The sequence below is a fragment of the Macrotis lagotis genome, chromosome 4 (assembly GCF_037893015.1).
Source record: "Macrotis lagotis isolate mMagLag1 chromosome 4, bilby.v1.9.chrom.fasta, whole genome shotgun sequence".
NCBI classification, from domain to species: Eukaryota; Metazoa; Chordata; class Mammalia; order Peramelemorphia; family Peramelidae; genus Macrotis; species Macrotis lagotis.
Window position 1 is genome coordinate 257,924,544 of NC_133661.1, and position 19,528 is coordinate 257,944,071.

A 19,528-nucleotide genomic window follows, 5' to 3' on the forward strand; every position below is an offset into this window, starting at 1 on the left:
CTAGCCCTGCAAATTATTTTGCCATTTTACATATGTGTGTGTGTGTGTGTGTGTGTCTGTGTGTATGTGTTAAAATTTAAAACCCTTATTATGCCCTGTAGCCAATTTAGAAGTTAAAACAATTAGATTCACTCTCAACATTGCTACTGATTTGCTGCTCTTTAGAGCAGAGGAACTTGAATGTCCTGTTGATAAAGTGTTTTACTGTTTTACTTTTTATCATCCTGGGTGCCTGGGAGAATCATGGTACCCTCAATAGTATTGGGAAAGTTGGGAAGAAGGGAGAAGGGGTAAGGGAGAAAAAGTTCAATTTTGGACATACTATGAGACATCCAGTTCAATTGAGACTACAGGTCAGGGTTAGAGAAATAGATCTGAGAATCATCTCCATAGAGATGATAACTGAATTCATGGAAGTGGATAACATCACCAAGTGAAATAATACAAAAGAGGGAAGAGAAGAGGACACAGAACAGAACCTGAGGGACACCTACAGTTAGGAAGTGTGATATAGAGAAGGAGCAGTCAGGTAGGAGAACAACCAGGAGAGACTGATGTCCCAAAGCCCTAGAAAGAAGCTGTCAAGAAAGGGTGATAAACCTTGTCAAAGGCTTCAGAGAGGTCAAGAAGGATGATGATTGAAAAAGGCTATTAGATTTGGCAATTAAGAGGTCATTGGTAACTTTGGAAAGAGAAGTTTAAGTTGCATGGTGAGGTAGGAAGTTAGATGAAAAGTTATGTGAATTTTTGTTATATTAGTCTTCCATTTGAAGAGGACCATGACTTTAGGAAGGTGATGCCATGACTTGCAAGAGAATAAGATTTAAATGTTATATATGTCTCAGAAATGTCTTTACACTAATTGTGTCCTTTGTTAAAGAGAAGCAAATCAGGATGGGCACATTGATTCTAATTTTAAGAGAGAAGACTCACAGAGTATTATTGCCATGCCCTCCACCCTACACCATGATCTAACTTGTGGGTATGAATTGAGTGTGCATATCATTAGAGGGAGGTAGGCCATATAAAATAATAAATTAATTTTGCAGAAAGTTTTAGGAATGATCTATTTTAACTCTTATCAATTTCTAAAACATTATAGTAAGGTAGATTGAATTATTCCCATTTAGTTGAAAGTCATACTTCAGTCTGCCTCTTGACCTACTTTCATAATTACATCATCCTGAGTTCTTGAATATTCCATTGGTATATTTGGATATTGCCCATCTAAAAATAAAATTTTAAAACTTTTTTTATTAGCTAATCAATTGATTTAAACTTCACCCAGATCATTAATTACTATTTTTAACTGGAAAAATCTCCTTGATGGTAGTTACTCATTTATTAAAAATGGTTTATTATCAGTTATTATTTTTAAAAGTTTTCTAATCAATGAAATAAATAATAAAATAAAGGCCCATATAATTATTTACAATATTTTTTTCAATGAGAAAGATCAGATCAACTCATTCCAACTCAAGATACTTTGAAGTTGACTTCATTTCCAGAAACACAGGTTTAGTAGTTAACTCCTTATTTTTCTTTAAGTCAAACATTGTATTTTAGTCTCTTAAGGAAATGTGATGATAATACTTTTTAATGTCCTCTCTTCAAACATCACAGAAAACAGTTTATCCAAAATGCAGCTTTTAGGTTTAAACCTCCAGCTCCTCACAGACTCTTTTTAGAATTCTCTTTACTATATTTCTTCTTATAATAACATCTGATACAGATCTAACAAGAAAGATGTTGCCTTTGACCTTTCTCTTTTTATGTTCTACAGATTCGTCAGATTAAAATTAACATCTATATTCTCTATTTGATTCTATAAGGAGAAATTCACGATAGCAGTACAGTTGAACAGTACAGAACTACAGTTGTATGTCAAACTGCCAGCAAAAACTGCCAACAACTGCAAATCTGTTGTCATTTCTGCAACATTCTAGTTGACTTTAAAAGAAATAATAATTATAGTTTCTAAGAGAGAGCCAATTGAAACAAATTGCATGATGTTTTAAGTAGCAAATGAGAATCATTTCCTACTTAAGTATCACAAAAGATTTTAGGAAAGAAAAACATCTTATAAAGTTATTGCAGCTATTTAATTTAGTTTGAAGTCCAGTAGCAATCTTGCTTTGTCCATTATGATCAAGAATAAGATTAAAATGAGTATAAGCTGAAACTAAAGTTGCACCTCTTTCCAGATAGCGTTTCTACCACAGACACATAAAAAATTCTAGATATGATTCTACTTTTAACTGTAAGAGTGTCTGAATCACACATACAAAGTAAGGAGCAAGAAGCAAAATAATCTGATTTGTTAAAAAAGAAAGGTTTTCAGGAGAATGTACTAAGGGTTATATTGGGGGAAAAAACAACCATATTACAGTTATAATTGGGTAGATTTGTTTTGCCAAGTTTGTGATCCACTCAGAATTCAAGGGTATAGAGATATCTTCTATTGGTTGGAACAACATTCTACAAGGCCAAAGCAGTCAGAGTTAGTAGTAAAAGTTCAAAACCTGTGTTCAAATTCTCTCTCTATGGCCATTGGTAGGACAACTTTCCCCATAAAACAGTTTCCTCATCTGTAAAATGGGATAATACTGTATTAGAGATGAGCTGGAGTCATCTTGAAACTGTCCAATTGTTAAGTTTTCAGTGTGAACATTTACCTTTTCAGAATTTAGCAAATGCTATAAATCAAGTTTGATTTACTATTTTGTTGTTTGTCTAGACTTCAAAAAAGCTATGAAGAACCTATCAAAAAATACAGAAAAACTTAAAAGTATATCCTGTGGATTTTCTTCCTTCCAGAGAGCCATTTGTTAAACACTAGCATACCACTGTCTGAGGTACCTAGTTCATAGGATAATTTTGAATTGCTAAGTAGCATATGTCAAGCACTCTGTAAAACCTAAAAAACTGTATTAATACTGTTGTTGTTATTATTATTAATTATTATTAAAGAATTTATGCTTTTAAGGGAAAAAGCATCTTGCCACTTAGGCATAAGATGATTCTGCATTATCAAATATGTATAATTGGATTTAGACACAAATAAAATTCCCCTTAGATTTCTATCAAATTTTAAATAGCTATGAAATTAACAACAGGTTATGTTTGTATTTTTCTTTATCTATTAAAAATGGGAAAATAAAATGTGTTCTTACAAAACCTTAGGGTTGTTGTGAGGACCAAATAATATAATGTATTTGAAAGCACTGAAAAGTATCAAGTACCATATAAATAAAAAAGTAGTCATATAATATTACCATCCTTATTATTAAGTTAGTAAGATTCATTTTTTAATCCTAAAATTCTACAAAATACTTATAAGCTTTTATAAGTTATGAATTTCAATCTTGATTATCTCAAAGTATTTCTTGGAAGTTACCATGTTTTAAACCGCTTCCCATCTAAAAAGCTTTAGTCCTATGAAGAGATATGCAGGTTCTTGCTCCTACCGGTGCTACTATGTAATCTGCCTAATTGCAAGAAACACCATACAATTGTTTACAAGGCAAATTAATGGGACTTTTTTACTGTAAAGCTCAACATTTGCAGAATATAACCAACCCCTCCCCCCCCCCCACACACACGCAGGATTCGCATTCATTGGAGTTGCTGTGTTGGCTTTCAGGTATGCCTGTCTGTAACAGAACACTTATGCTGATGCCATCCATGGACCATGTCATTATCTGTTTGTCACAAGCTTAGCAATGAATATCTTCCAGAGGTGTGGTACTGAGATATCACCTGGGTACAATTCTACAAGCAAAACTAATTCTATCCTCTAAGTGAAAATTAAACGCAACTTTGTGGGTTTGGTGGTTAGCTGCCAAGAAACACCACAGATCTCTGTATTAATAGTTCATGACAGGATTACCCTAGAGTTCTTGGCAGGCAAAAGCTTTTCCATTACTAATTCTGCTTATGGCAAAGAAAAAGCACATATGCTAAGTCGTCCATATTTATTGGTAGTATTTGCATACAAGATCATTTTTATTATATCATTCACCTTCAAGATTTCCTTAGATGAAGAGAACAGTATATACTTGGCATGAATATGATAATGTAGCTATGCTATCACAAACCCTGTAAACAGTTTAACTGTGGAGGATGTAACATCAATTTGACAGGTTTTCACATGAGATTACCCTCTCCTATGAATATGAATTCCCCTCTGTGGCCTATGAGCATTGACTGTTATAATGGAACTCAGAAGAGATTTGTTGAAGCTGTCAGGCTATTAAAGGGATGGCTCCTTAAAATTTTCAAGACCTGAATTGAACACAGTATTTAAATATGAGATCAAAATGCTAAACTAAAAAGTAGATGGAGAAGAGATTAAAAGGTCTATCTAAATTGGTCAAAAAAACATGGGATAGTGTCATTTAGAATTTTAGTCTTATTTTTTCAAAGTATATTAGAAGAGAAAGACAATAAGAAACACTTGTTCTGATGATTTTTGAAGAAATCCTACATTTGTTTCAAAGAGTTTGGAATGCTTCCTTTAAGGCAGTGTTGGAGAATGAAAGGGGTACCAGATTTGGAATCGGAGGAATACCAAATTGGAAGTTAGAGAATCCTAGCTTATACCACTTGAATGTGAGCAACTCATTTATCCTTTATGGTCTTAGTTTCTTCATCTGTAAAATGGATTTGGGAGGTTTAGAATAGATGATTTTGGAAATCTCTTCCAGTTCTAAATCTATGATCCTTTTTAATCAAGTTGGGACCTTTCACAATGTAATTAATTAATTCTGGGGAATTTATCAACAAAGTCTGAAGCAGTGATATAATTTTTCTTTTTCTTGTCTTCAGGGCAGAATCCATTTGATCTAGGATTACCTTATACTAGATACATGCAAAATTTTGTACTAAAGAAAAATAAGATTTTATATTTTTTAAAACTCAACTTCTAGATTTAATGTGTCCAATTAGACGCTGTTTGCCAAGCAGAGTAGTTTGTTTTTCTCTACTTGCTCTTTGTTTTTAATTTTTTTGTTTAATATTGATTTTTATCATGAAATATTCATTTGAATTGCAGAATAACACCCACTAGAGAGGAAGATAACCAAAGAAGTGGAAGCTGTGTTCAATATTATTCTCAAGTTTCAGCAAGTACTCCAAAAGATAAACATCTATTCTCTATTTAAGACTGGTTTCTGCCTATGCCTCTATGATAGCAAATATATTTTAGAAAGACATTATTTACCTACAGTAACCAGGTATGGATCTCAAGGGAACCCTTCTATAGTATTAGGAGAAATTTCCATTTCTAAACATATCCATAACCAGAAACTGATTTATCTCATATACCTTCTTTAGTTCCTTACAGGCAAAAAAACGCAGAATGAGGGAAAAATTGGAAAAATGCATATCTTGCTAGGTATGGTGGCATAAAGCTACAAAACCTGCTCCCTGGGAGGCTGAAGATCACTTGAGTTCAGGAGTTCTGAGAAATATAGTAAGACTAAAACTAAGCAAGTGTTTCTACTACAGGCAATACCTAAGCATTGGTAAGCATCTAGGAGTGGACAACAGATTGACTGCCTATAAGAGAGGTGAACCTTACCAAGTATAAAACAGAGAACAGGGGGAGAATATGAATAAATGTTTAGGGATTTAAGATGATGATAATGAGAGAAGAAGGAACTCAAGGTGAATGTCCTCAATTTTTCAGTAAAGAGATAAATTGAGAGAGAATTTATAAGCTGCTTGAATGTGGCACAAAGACCTGGAATAGTTTCTGTGGGGAGTGAGATGGGGGGAAATAAAAGGATTGCCCTGCTGCAGTCAGGGAGAACCTTGATGAGGTTGGATGACATGAATTTGTCATGTATCTAATCAGTACACTTGTGGAACTTTCAGCTTTGTTGAGTGACTCAGTGGCTCATGGCACAGAAGTAGAGGAAGGCTGATAGTGGGAGTAATCCAGGGCTACAGTATGACAAGAAAGAAGGAAGTTAAAAATAGAGGACAGTGTAGAGTTGAAATAGCTATTGGATGAGGATGGAGAAAGAAGAAAATGAAATGAGAGTGGGGTAATGATATGAGAAAGTACCAAGAGGTGGAGGAAATGGAGATCTTGAAGAACAAGTGAAGGAGAAGTAAAACATAGAGGGATATAGAGTTCTACGAAGTTATGGTCAAAATAGACATGCAACAAAATAAAAGAGAGGCAACAGATCATAAAATAAACTATAAACACAAAAACAAATTTTGAAAACCAAATAAATATATTCCAGACTTATCTTAGATTTCAGACCTTTATCAGTATTGCAATGTCTTTCTCTCTTCTTCTAATTTGTATAACATATGAGCTTTTATAACTAGGCCATTTGAAGCTTATTTTATTATACATTTGTCTAAAACTAATTTCAGCCACATTGCTTTTTAGTTTTTCCAGTAAGTTGACACTTTATCCCCAATTTGTAGGTTTTTTAAAAAATGTTTTGGCAACTGCATTTCAATACAATTGGTTTCCTTGGTAATCCTATGTATTTTATTTTCTGTATTTAAAAATATTATGCTGAGATTGAGTCCATAGGCTTCATAAGAATACCAGTAGGGTCCATGGCACAAAAAGTTTAAGAATCCCTACATAAAACTGTACATATCTTTGACCTAATGGGACCAGTTCTACCAGCACCTCCAAAGAAATTTTAAAAAGAGCAAAAGAAAAAATGAGTTCAAAAATGTTTTCATGGTAATATTTTTTGTTATAGCAAAAAACTAGAAATGAAGGGGAGGTGGTATATATCACTGGAGGAATGACTCAACAAATTATGGTATATGAATGCAATAAAGTATTATTGTGCCATAAAAAGTGATAAAGGAGATTGCCTTCTGTGATGGGGAGGGGTAGGGGAAAATTGCAATATTCAAAATCTTACCAAAAAAATGATAGGTAGAAGCTACTATTGTATATAAAATGGAAAACAAATAAAATATTTATACATTAAAAAAAGTGATAAAAGGGACAGATTGACAAAAACACTGATGAAGAAATTACTGAGCTGAGTAGGTGAAGTAAGCAAAACTATGAAAACCATCTATGCAATAATTTAATTAATTTAAATACAAAAAACATTGAGTACCTACTACTATATGATAGGCACTGTTTTAGAGAAACAAAGAAGCAAAAGACAGTCCCTGTCTTCAAGGAGCTTACAATCAAATGGGGGAGACAACATTCAAATATATACTCAAAACAAGTTATATCTAGGAAGAGAGAATACACTGGAATTAAGAGAAATTGAAAGAGGTTTCTTATAGTAGGTTATTAAAAAAACAACTTTGAAATATTTAATAAATCCCATTCTGTGCAATGACCAGTCACAGATTCAGATAACCAATAATGAAACACTTTCCATCTCTTAAGAATGCAGGTTGAGATTTGTATTTCTGGTATACACATATGTTTTGCTTAACTATGCTTATTTTGTACCAGGGAGATTTTGTATCTGGGAAGACAGGTTAAAAGAATTTGATGAGGAAAAAGGGCCAGTGATAATAATATAAAAATCAATAAAAAGGGAAAGAGAAATCAATGAAGCATTTTTTTAATGTGCAGAAGAGATCAGGAGATTCACATGGAAACTAAGACAAGACAGTTATGGAACTGATATATTTAAATTGAACATATTCTTTTAAAATAAAGTTATACATAGAGGAGACAAAATTCCATATGCAATCTATCTTTTTTCTGGTCTTTATATATGGAAATATTCATGTTTCTTGATGCTTTATCAAGTTCAAAATAGCAAAAAAATTAAAATAAAATAGTTTATTGCTAAAAAGCTTCAAAAGTGTTCACTGTTGTGGTAGAAACAAGCATCAGTGTACAAATTCCCAAATCATCAGAAAAATGTGAACAAAGTTGAATGGTCTCTTTGACTGATACAGATGCTTCTTTGTGCTGCTGCCCACAAGTTTGCAGACAATGTTTCCCCTAGCTTTGGTGCATTTCAATAAAGGATTAAAAAAATAAAAGCTTTGTCTCAGTGGTCTTGTCAGTGTCAATTATGTCTTGTGGGCAGAGGGGAAGGGAATGGGGGAATTTATGGCTGAGCTGAAACTCGAAAGGACCAATTTCCTATTGATCCATCCATCAGTGCTGGGGATGGGGGAGGGGTTAGGGTGAGGAGAAGCCAGAAGAAGAGGAAAGCCTTTGACAGCTGGTACACAGGGTGTATATTAATTTTGCCAAGCAGAAATGTTTATCAGTAATCTTCTCCTACAATCAGTGCAGAGTAAGCTGAAGACAAAATACAAACCTGAGCATCCCTTTAAAGGCCCAAAAAAGAAAAAGAAAAATGTTTCTCTGATGCCTTATTTTAGGAAAAGCACTCATAGCATTCATCTCTATGTATGAAAAGGAAAGCAAGAAGAGAAGCATTAAAGGGTGGAAGGCACTAGTCAAACAATATACATTTCCATCTCCATGGCAAATGATTTTATATTATTGGAGTTTCTTATTAGACAATTGTGACCTTTAAGCAGTCTGTTTGACCCTGAATAGACTACATAGTTAAAATGAAAGCAACAATTCGGTTTATAACTGCCCTCCCTCAACTACATAGACTATGGAATAATGATTGGGGTTATAAATCAGCTGTTATAAGATTTATAAACAGTGATTGCTCCGTGGTGGTCCCAAGTGATTCAGTTACAGATCACCAAGGTTTGGGCTTACAAATGGAAGGAGAAAACCATTTAACTGTGTGATGAATTGCTAATGAGTATCAAGTTTGCCCAGTATTTGAATACCGAGATCCTTGAAATGACTTTGTGTCCATCTGTTTCCACATTAACCAAATCTTCAACAAAGGGACTTTCAAATTGAGGGGTTCTCTAGACTAAATCTTCAAAAAAAGATTCAGTAAAGAAACCCTTTAACCTGGGGGTCCATGAATTTCTTTTTAGATTTTGATAACTATTTCAATATAACAGATTTAGTTTGTAATCCTATATTTATTTTTACATATTTAAAAATATTTTCAGAGTAAGTCCATGAGCTTCATTAGACTGTCAAAGGGATTCATGATATATAAAAAAGGGATTCATTATATAAAAAATATGGATTCTTGGTCTAAGTATATGTTTATTCTTATCAATTTGTGTCTCTGTGGTTTGTTGCACAATATCTGTTAAATGCCAGAAATTTAAATTTGTTACCATTGGATTTTCATTGCTACTGTTTTTCTTTTTTAAAATACATAAGGGGGAGGAAAACAAAAATAAAAGCTAGGTATTCCTGGAAACATTTTGGCAAATCTAAATCAAATTCTATATTTATATCATTTATCTATCTCTGTAAAATCAACTTGTAAGATGATGCAATTTCCATTTTGTCCATCTGCTTTCACTCATCTTTTACTGAGAATACATACTTCTAATTGTACTTTTATTGGATGTTGACTTTCTACAACAAATATTTTAGGAACTTTCTACAAGTTCTAAATTGGCACCATTAGGTTTTTTTTTTTGAGTTTTCTTTTTTTAATCATTAGTTTTTTAATTGTTTCTTTCTTGACTAAAGTAGAACCTTTTCTGGGCTACTGTCTTCAGCCCCTTTGATAGCTTGAATCATCATGTTCAAAGTATTTCATTGGGAATTTACATCTAAAATTGGTGTTTAAGTTATCCAGTAGACACAATTAGTTCAAAACAAATGCATTTACTGAAATGGCATGATATGAACTGTAGTAACAGAACATTCAAAAACACTCTAATCACATAATAGATATTTTCTAATTAACATTATTCATATTTCTTAATTACATTAAGAAATGCATATGTGGTACAATGGTTAGAGCACTAGCCCTGGAGTCAGAAGGGCCTGAGTTCAATTCTGGCCTTAGATACTTGATACTTCACTAACATGTGACTCTTAATCCTGATTGACTAACGAAAAATCCAGAAAGAAATGCATGTGTACTTTTCTTTTTGGTTGTTTCCTATTTTCCTAATTTCTTTATGTAAGGTGGTTAGAGAGCCTACCTTATTGAAATATAAAATTCAAAATATTTATATTATATATCAATATATGCCATAGCAGAAAGGGACATCAATTGACACATAGAGGATTTTGTTTCTAAGGGGCAAATGAGATTCTGAATATAAGCTACTTCCCACAGGCACTTACAATACACAAAAACACATAGGTATTCTGCCTTCACAACTGGCCAAACAATGGTGATAATTTGGGATTAGGGGAATTGTATGTTGGCATTTTAGGGAAAGAATGGGGAGACTTTCAAATCTTAAAGTCTCTTCTTGTTCTCAGGGCTGTTTATCTTTTGTTCAGATTTGCCTAAGAACTTAGGTCAAGGAAGGTAAAACACAAGGGGAAAAAAGTTATTTTGTTTTTTGTTTACACTTGAAGTAGAAGTTTATTTAAAAATGACACCAGCATGTCAAGAAAAAGAAAGGTTCTTTTTGACTTGGTCCTAATACAAAAGCAGTGATTTAGGGCAAGAGGCAGAGATGTCCAAATCTAAGGATAGAAGTTCATACAGTATACAGGATGGAGGTAAAACAGACAGCAGGCAATCTAAGAAAGAGGTTTCCTTGCAATGTGAAGAATGGGTCTGTGTCTTATGCTCTTATGGCATAGTGAAATATTGGTAGGCAATGGGATCCAGAATAAATTCCTCCAGAAAGTTTGAAGGGCATTTTTCTCTACATATCTTTTCTAAATTTTATTTTTTTAAATTACAAACTTAACAAACACCAAATAAAAAGTACATTTACCTTTTAAAGTTATCTTGCTTATCTGTGTTTCCTTCTGTTTTCCTTCTGTTTTTTCCCTTTTTAATTTTATTTTTAAAAATCTTTCAATGATTTCCTTTCCCCATTTAGTTTTCTTTGGGTGACCCATTTACTAGCTGCCTTCTCCCTTCTTCCTTTCCTTCCCTTCTAATGAGAAAAGAATAAGAAAAACCTCTTAACAAATTCTCACATTGGTAAAGGCATTTTCCTCAATGAAGAGTCCAATTTATTGTTGGAAGTTATGTCAGGAGGTGTCAGGTATTCAGGACAGAATTTCAGATACCTGACAAGTTAGCAAACAGTACATTTCATTATCACCTGACCAATGTTAGCCATCTTATCTGTTCACTGGTATGGTTTGTGATTTAAAAAAATCTCATATAGTGCTAGGTCATCTTTTTGGGGACATAGTTTAATCAAAGTGATTAAGAGCAGTGTGATTTAGGTCATTTAAGTCCAGTTTCTGTTCAGATTAGAACTATGTTCTTTTAAGAATTACATTTGGTCATTTTACTGCCCTTGTACACTAAGAGTGGAATGGGCAATAAGAATATTGTTGAATCTACATCATCATGTAATATCTCATACTTTTTATGTGAAGAGGTTGCCTCTTTTATTGCTGGTAGATAAAAGAGAATACCAACCCTGAGACTAAATTCCTTTAAAATTTTTCAGTAGTTGTAACCCCAATTAATTGTAAATATAAACATTTACAAATACATATTCAAAAAGAACATTTCAAAAGAAAAATCAAGGATGGATTTCCAAAAAGGCATTTAAAGCAATTAATATCTTCTACTTTTTTCAATTATAATTGCCCCCTTCTATATTTAAGATAAAATATGGCTTTGAGGGAAGGATAGAGAAAAGATGCCCTGAAATCAGTACAAGTCCTTAGGGTCTTCTGAGTCAGTTTATGGATTACTGTTTACCTGTAATATTCCTGAGTGGACTCCAAATCCCACATCTTAACCACTTAAAACATTGGGAGCATAATTAGGATATAATAACAACTGAGAAATAGTTCATGTCACAAGAAATTTGTTTCACTCATATTTCTAACAATATGAGTTTAAGAAGAAATATTAAAAATGAACTTACCGCAAGATATTCACTAATCTAAATGATTAACTATATGAAGGGAAGTAAGATATAACAGTATATAATAATACAAACATCTGTCAGATCTGAGTGCAAATATTTCAGGATGACCTCTCACAATGCAAGTTGATACAAAATTTTCTTAGCACTATTTGATTGTAAGTAATATCAGAAAATAATTTGAAAAAACAAAAGTTTAATTCATAATTTCTTATTACTCAAGATACATAAGAGCCTGACCTGTGGTCTTACAGTTGGGAGGCTTTCCTTTTCAAAAAAAGAAATATCACAAAAAGGAAGATGAGTCAAAATGATCTTGACATCTTCAAAAGGACCAACTCTCCTTCCCAGCAGTTTAAATTTATTTTCAACTTCTAGTTAACAGCTGGAGGTGAGAAACATTATTCTCTATGAGCCATGATTGACCCTTTCCCTTTCATGGTGGATTATTGACCCATTGGTATAAATACTTTTACCTGTATTCAAAATGAGAACAAATCAAAATGACAGTCATAATAGGATCCACCTAACATAGTAAATTTCAGTCTTTAAAATTCAGAATAGGATATAGTTATAATGGTATTAACATAAAGATACAAGAAACTGGAGTTTCACAGCTATAATACACAATAGAATAATGTATAGAAAACAACTTTGGTTCTCATTGATTTAATAAAAAGTCTATCAACACTTTAAAATGCCTTTTCTTTTTTGCTACTTGCACAGTCCAGCATTCATATTATATATGATTATTTATTCATAGTACATTTCAAATAAACAACACTAATCACCTAATATTCACAAAATAATTTAAAAATGTGAAGTTTTACACAATAAATGAATATATTAAAATTTATAGAGAAGTGATAGGGGCTTATTATTTAAGGTAGCAATGACATTCATTAAAGTTAATCAATATGGCTTAATATCCTTGAAGTTTTAGGGTTTGTTTTGTATAATTACTTTTTTCTCCCTTGCTAAGAGAGAGATTAGTAACATATTGACTCTGCCCTTCTTATTGCAATGTCAATCTCTAGAGTCTTTTTATTTGGCATTTTGTATCTCTTACTCAGTGTTCAATGAATTTGATGGTGATATGGGTACCTGTTGTCTTTTTCAGCAGGCTTACAGGTGGTATTCTTAATGGTTTGGAGTTGAGATTCAGTTTTTCATGAATAAGAGCCTTTATATGAGTAACTCAAGAAACTGAAGAGACTCAGATTGAGATTGAAGAGACTGGAGGTCTCATCTCTTTGGATCTCATCAACTCTGTTCCACCTCTCATCTAGGTTAGGATATTGATCTCTAATAATAAAGAGAATGCCAAATCAATCGGTTTTGAGATTGGAATTCAGCTAATTTTTTTAAGAATTAGTTTAAATTTAAATTATTCAGTATTTCTTAAAAACAAAAAGAACAATTTAAAAAATGTACAAATAGAAGGAAGACTTTGACAGTTATCAAATTGTCTCATTCTAAAATATCTATTGTTGTTTAGTTGTTTCAGCCATGCCCAAATTTTTATGACTTCATTTAAAGTTTTTCTTGTCAAAAATGTTGGAGTTGAGGAAACTGAGGCAAACAGAATTAAATAATTTACCCAGAGTCACACAACTAGTAAGTGTCTGTAGCCAGATTTGAATTCAGGAAGATGAGTCCACCTGACTTCAGGTTCAGCCTTTGCTGCATCTTCTTTGTCATTAACTGCTCTTAATATTTAAGAGTTCCTATAGATGTTTTTGAAGACTAACTTTGAACATAAACTGAATTCCTCTCTATTTAAAGTTTAAGAAAAGTTATTGAGCATGTAAAAAATTTAAAGCATAGGGGCGGCTAGGCAGCACAGTGGATAAAGCACCGGCCCTGGAGTCAGGAGTACCTGGGTTCAAATCCCATCTTAGACACTTAATAATTACCTAGCTGTGTGGCCTTAGGCAAGCCACTTAACCCCATTTGCCTGCAAAAACCTAAAGAAAAAATTTTAAGCAATCATAATTTGCCAGTGTATGTCTCAGTGAGTTCATTATATAAATGACAAGTCTTTAGGTTTTACTTTAGTAGATTGTTTTTAATCACATAGACCAATTTGGTCTGCAGTTTTTCCCATGTTAAGAAACCTGATTTTGAGTTCATATGCCTATAATCCAAAATAAACTACTTTGTGGTCAACATAGTTTCTAATATTACAGTTCAACACAACTTTAAATAATAAGGTAATAGATATAATTTGGTAATTATGTTCCTGGGATTTTGTTTTAAATACTTTGGAAACTTGGTAGGACCATAACTGCTGTTGATGGGGATTGGGGGAAAAGTGAGAGGAAAGAACAAGTGGGAGAAAAAGAAACCCAACTCTGCAAAGTATCCCCACCTCACCACCCAGTAGTAACAACAGTGATAGAAATGCGATCATTTGACTAAGCCATGGTGGTAGGATTCAGGGTACTATGAAAAAAATCAACATACATCTCTATCTATAGCTTCATCTTCATCTTCATATACCTAACTTTATATGATCTAGATCTATAAATACATTTGTTTATGTATTACATATGCAGATATGTAAATATACATACCAAGAGATCTCTGCACAACTAGGTATATTCTACATACCATTTTATGTCACTTTTAAAGCTATGCTGTCATTCAAAAGTGTCAAATATACAGCCCACAGACCAGATGCAGTCCATAACATTTCTAAATGCAGCCTAAACCAGATTAAAATACAATTGTGAGAGGCAGATAAGTGGCATAGTGGATAGAGCACTGACCCTGGAGTCAGGAGTACCTGAGTTCAAATCTGACCTCAGACACTTAATAATTACCTAGCTGTGTGATCTTGGGCAAGTCACTTAACCCCATTGACTTAAATAAAATAAAAATATATAATTGGGAAATAATTAACAAAATGAACAATGATACAATAAAACAAATATCATATTTCTAATTCAATAAGCAGCTATCTTTATGCAACAAGTGATTAAGATTGCTTCTCTAAATGACTAGATTTGAGTCCTTTGTATAAAGGGAAATTGTTCATTAAAAAAAATCTATCTAGATTTTTAATGAATTAACCTGAGTCTTTAAAACCAAAAAATCAATTATATAATTACTAAATTTAAGAGGTTCAAGAATTTCTACTAAATGAAAAAGAGAATTTCTGATTGTCACAACTTTTGACTGTCAGATTTTTTTTCTCCCTCTGAAATTATTTTGAAAATTTGCCTATAGGGGTGGCTAGGTGGCTCAGTGGATAGAGCACTGGCTCTGGAGTCAGGAAGACCTGAGTTCAAATCCGGCCTCAGACACTTAATGATTACCTATCCGTGTGGCCTTGGGCAAGCCACTTAACCCCATTGCCTTGCAAAAACTAAAAAAAAAATTGCCTATAAATATAAATTTTGTAGCTCAAGGGCTAGTGAAAATGTTTATGTTTTAACTATTTGAGTTCACAGAAGATTTTCTGATGACTTTGCTTTAAATATATAGGTTCTAAATATTGAAGTAGCTTTTTTTAAAGGCAAATGGAAAATAAATGTTAATAACAGATATCTACAATATATGTAAGTTTATCCCATCTTGCATAGATATATTAAAAAGAGGTTAAATTCTAAAGTTTTTATGTTCATAATTTGATTCTAAATTCAATTTTTTTATAATGTTAAATTTCTAAATTTTCCTAACCTGCCATTTTATAATATTTCATTTTTGAATATTAGCAATGACAGATCAATTTCATTTATAAACTCTGACAGCTTTCTAAGGCATTACATTCAAATTTTTTTAAAAAGTATGTTTTTTTCTCAGATACAACAAATTAAATCTTAAAACTCATCAAAAAGTTTTGTACATAGAAAATGTATTTTTAATCTGATTTGAACTATTTTAATTTTCCTTGGGATAATTTCTCTTTCTGTGGTACAAGTTTTGTCATATACAATAAATTTTGCATCCTCTTCGCTTATTTTTTCAAAGCAATAATATTTCAGAAGAACAAGGGAAAAGATACTTCCCTTCTTTATGAGTTCTTCTCTCTTTTTATTCTTTTTATTCTGAGTGGCTATGTTCAGAATGAAAAGTAAAAGTTAAGTTAAGTTTAAAAACCTAGATCTTACTGAAAAACTTTCTATGATGGCTAACTACAATAGTCAATACTACAACTACAATTCTAAACTACAATTAATCAATTTTTTTTTTTAGGTTTTTGCAAGGCAATGGGGTTAAGTGGCTTGCCCAAGGCCACACGGATAGGTAATCATTAAGTGTCTGAGGCCGAATTTGAACTCAGGTACTCCTGACTCCAGGGCCCATGCTCTATCCACTTAGCCACCTAGCCACCAAATTAATTAGTTTTTTTGTTTACAAAACTGGATCAATCCAAATAAGCAAAGAAAAAAGGAAAGCAAAACCTTTATATCTCTGGTTGATCAAGTAAAAGGAAAAAAGATTTCTTATCTAGTAAATTTCAATTCAATTCATTATACACAGTCATAAATAAAACAAAATAAATGATCTCCTAGCATCATTCACACATTAGAAAATGAGACATTTCTTCCATTTCAGACACTCATACATTCAGCAAAAACAAAGCAAGATTTATAAGAAGATGCTTTTGTTGTGTTGTTCTCAAATGCACTATCAGAAGAATTGGGCAGCCAGGAGGTGAAGTGGAGAGAACATCAGCCTTGGAGTCAGGAGAATGTGAGTTCAAATCTGACCTCAAACATTTGACATTTACTAGCAATATGACCTTGGGTAAGTCACTTAACCCTGATTGCCTCATATCCAGGGTCATCTCCAGTTATCCTGATTCATATCTGGTCACTGGGCCCAAAGAGGAGGAGAAGAAAGTGGGACTTATGACTTTGTATAGCACCTCCTCACTCAAATCCCAATAATGTGCAGGTCATGGCATCACCTCCATGATGTCATGATCTTCTTTGAGAAAGAAGGAAAACTAGCCATCATAAGAATTAAAACTTAAGAGAATGATAAATCACATAGATATTGGAGCTCCCTTCTTGGAACTTACTCAAAAAGATATGTCCTCTTCATAGATTCATGCTGAATGAAAGATAATTGGCTCACAGTCTTATTCCTGGGCAGGAAAGGGTTCAGCCACACTGCAGGTGGGAAGACTCAGCTGAAATAAGAGGAAAAAACTGATCTATGATTAGAAAACCAGAAAAATACAGAGAGAAGGAACTAGTTGAACAACAAACTCATTCTCTTAACAGCCTGTAACAGCTGTTAAACCTTAAAAAAATTTAAAAAAGCATGCACACATAAATATGTTCTGAGAATAGAAGATACATTTGATATATCACTAGATGAGGGGGCAGAATGGGAGAGACAAGAATTTTTCACCCCAATACAGATAGAGAAACATGTAACTGATGTGGGAGGGAAAAATTTGATAGAAGATTAAAAAACTAGACATACACAGGTAGAAAGTGAAACAGTTGTTTATTTTGTCTGAATCATCTACAAACAAATTCATTTTTGCTTGAAAGCCTGCAATAGTGTGTAACAGCTCTCCAAATCTGGAAACACATACTTAAACATACCAATCCACCCACAATAGTTGATGGAGGTAATAAAACAGGATGCCAAATTCTCTTATAGGATGCCAAACTCTTGCCAACACAAAACAAATATAACAGGACTTGAGTCAGCCAAAGAACAAAAAGTGTATATCAGAAACAAAGGCTTTTATACACTTTAAACATAGACACAGACACAGACACACACACACACACACACACACACACACACACACATGAGTTCAGATTTCAAAAAAGTGTGAAGTTGGTGGATAACATTTGTCTCTAGATTCCTAATAGAGATTTAAAAGTTAAAAAAAAAAACCTTATATTTTCCACTGGGAGGAATTAGTGGAAGGGAGCAATTAGCAGTTTATCATTCTTTTGTACTTAGGATGTGCCACTTCTGATTCCAGAATTTTCATGGAAAGAAAACTCATTTTAATTTATTTTGTGTATGTATTGTTTATATGTAGTTATTTACATGTTTTCTCCATTAAATTGTGAACTCCTTGAGGACTGGGACTGCTTTCGTCTTTTTTTTTTTGTATCATCAGCACTTTACCCAGGGTTTGATACATAGTGGAAATTTAATTAATGTTTGTTTTTGACTTGATTAATTAGTAGAAGTCTATTATGTACATAGTCACAGGTCATATCAGGGAGAAGCATCGACTAACTTTAGTGATAGGTGTCTTGATGGAACAAGTGGGTTCCTGAATATGAACCACTTAACACACAGAAAATACACTGACATACTAAGTTTGCAACTGGTCAACCACCTGTCTTGTGGAGGAGTATGCAGTTTGATGGGTTTTTAGGGGGGAAATACACTTTTTCATCTAAAAATCTATTCTTGGTTTCAGGGATCTGAGACATGGTGCATTCAAACTTGTCTTTCCATTGTCCATACATAAGAACTGGAATAAATGAAGGCAAATAAATATGACAGTCTATGTATACTTGAAATGGAAATTTAGTCTAAAATGGTATTATTTGTGCTTTAAAAAAAGGAAAAATGTGGTGCCTCTCTGCCACCATACTGGATTTTTCCTAAGTTTTTTTGTCTAATTCTCATTAGCTAGAATAAATCCCAACAACTCATTTGATGCAACATTTAAAAATTTTCAACAGTTGCAAGGATTTCTATACTAAAGTAATCATTCATATTTTAATTAAGATTTTATGATAGTGCTATGACCTATATTTTACCCATTTTACTATGGACCCTGGAATGAGAACCTTACAAGACTCTTTGTGAATAAATGTACCTTTGAGCTTAAAAATAATGGTTTTTTAATGCTGTACAGGAATGAAATTAGCTATCCAATTCTAAAAATCCAAAATCTTAAAAAAAACTGCAAATGTACAATAAGAAGGCAGTAAATTCTTCTCAATATTATATTTAGCCAATTAAGTGTAACAATATGATTTTTAATCATATTAGGTTAGATTAATATAGCAGTATTAGCTTAAAAGTCAACTATAGTGTTTTATTCAGGTAATGCCAGGATATTTGTAACAACTATCTACTATTTATCACTCTTTTATTGATGTATCTATCTATCTGTCTATTTATACAGATACATAAAACTCATTGTATTTACTGGAGAATTATGATTATATTAACTGAAAAATAGAGTGTTTTATTCAGCTTATCAACAAATGAGAAGAAAGAAGGAACCAGAAGATGAAAGAGTAACATGGTTATTACATTATTATTGTTGTAATTGTTGTTGTTGTTAATAGGTATCATTTATATATCTTTTTAAGGTTTGAAAATCTCTTGTATATTATTTCATTTATAATTAGGGCCTTATTAGGGTAGTAAGGGTCAGAGTTAGGAGGTATTTTATATATCCTCTCCTATCTTTTTGAAGATGAGGAAGCTGAGGCCCACGGGGTTAAAGTGACTTGTCACTTTGTTCCTCAGTGGGTCAGTGACCTATAACCCAAGTTCAGTTTTCTTTCCATCAGAGCACATTAACACTATTGCTATGGTTCACCAAATCCTAAAATGGAAGTGAATTTGGGAAGCTAGCCCACATATTCTCCTGCTGTAGCTAAGATTGCACCTATGACCAAAACCATTTCTGACAAAT

At 32.8% G+C, this 19,528-nt stretch overlaps 1 protein-coding gene and 1 long non-coding RNA gene across 2 annotated transcripts in view; both read left to right on the forward strand.

Annotated features, from left to right (window-relative positions):
* The window catches only part of KTN1 (kinectin 1), a 524,036-nt gene that overhangs the window by 381,972 nt on the left and 122,536 nt on the right, over positions 1 to 19,528 (forward strand). The window lies entirely within an intron of this gene.
* Positions 397 to 6,312, forward strand: LOC141520387 (uncharacterized). The gene is made up of 3 exons (XR_012477607.1): positions 397 to 529; positions 2,738 to 2,855; positions 5,054 to 6,312. It is a non-coding gene; the product is annotated as an uncharacterized LOC141520387 (long non-coding RNA).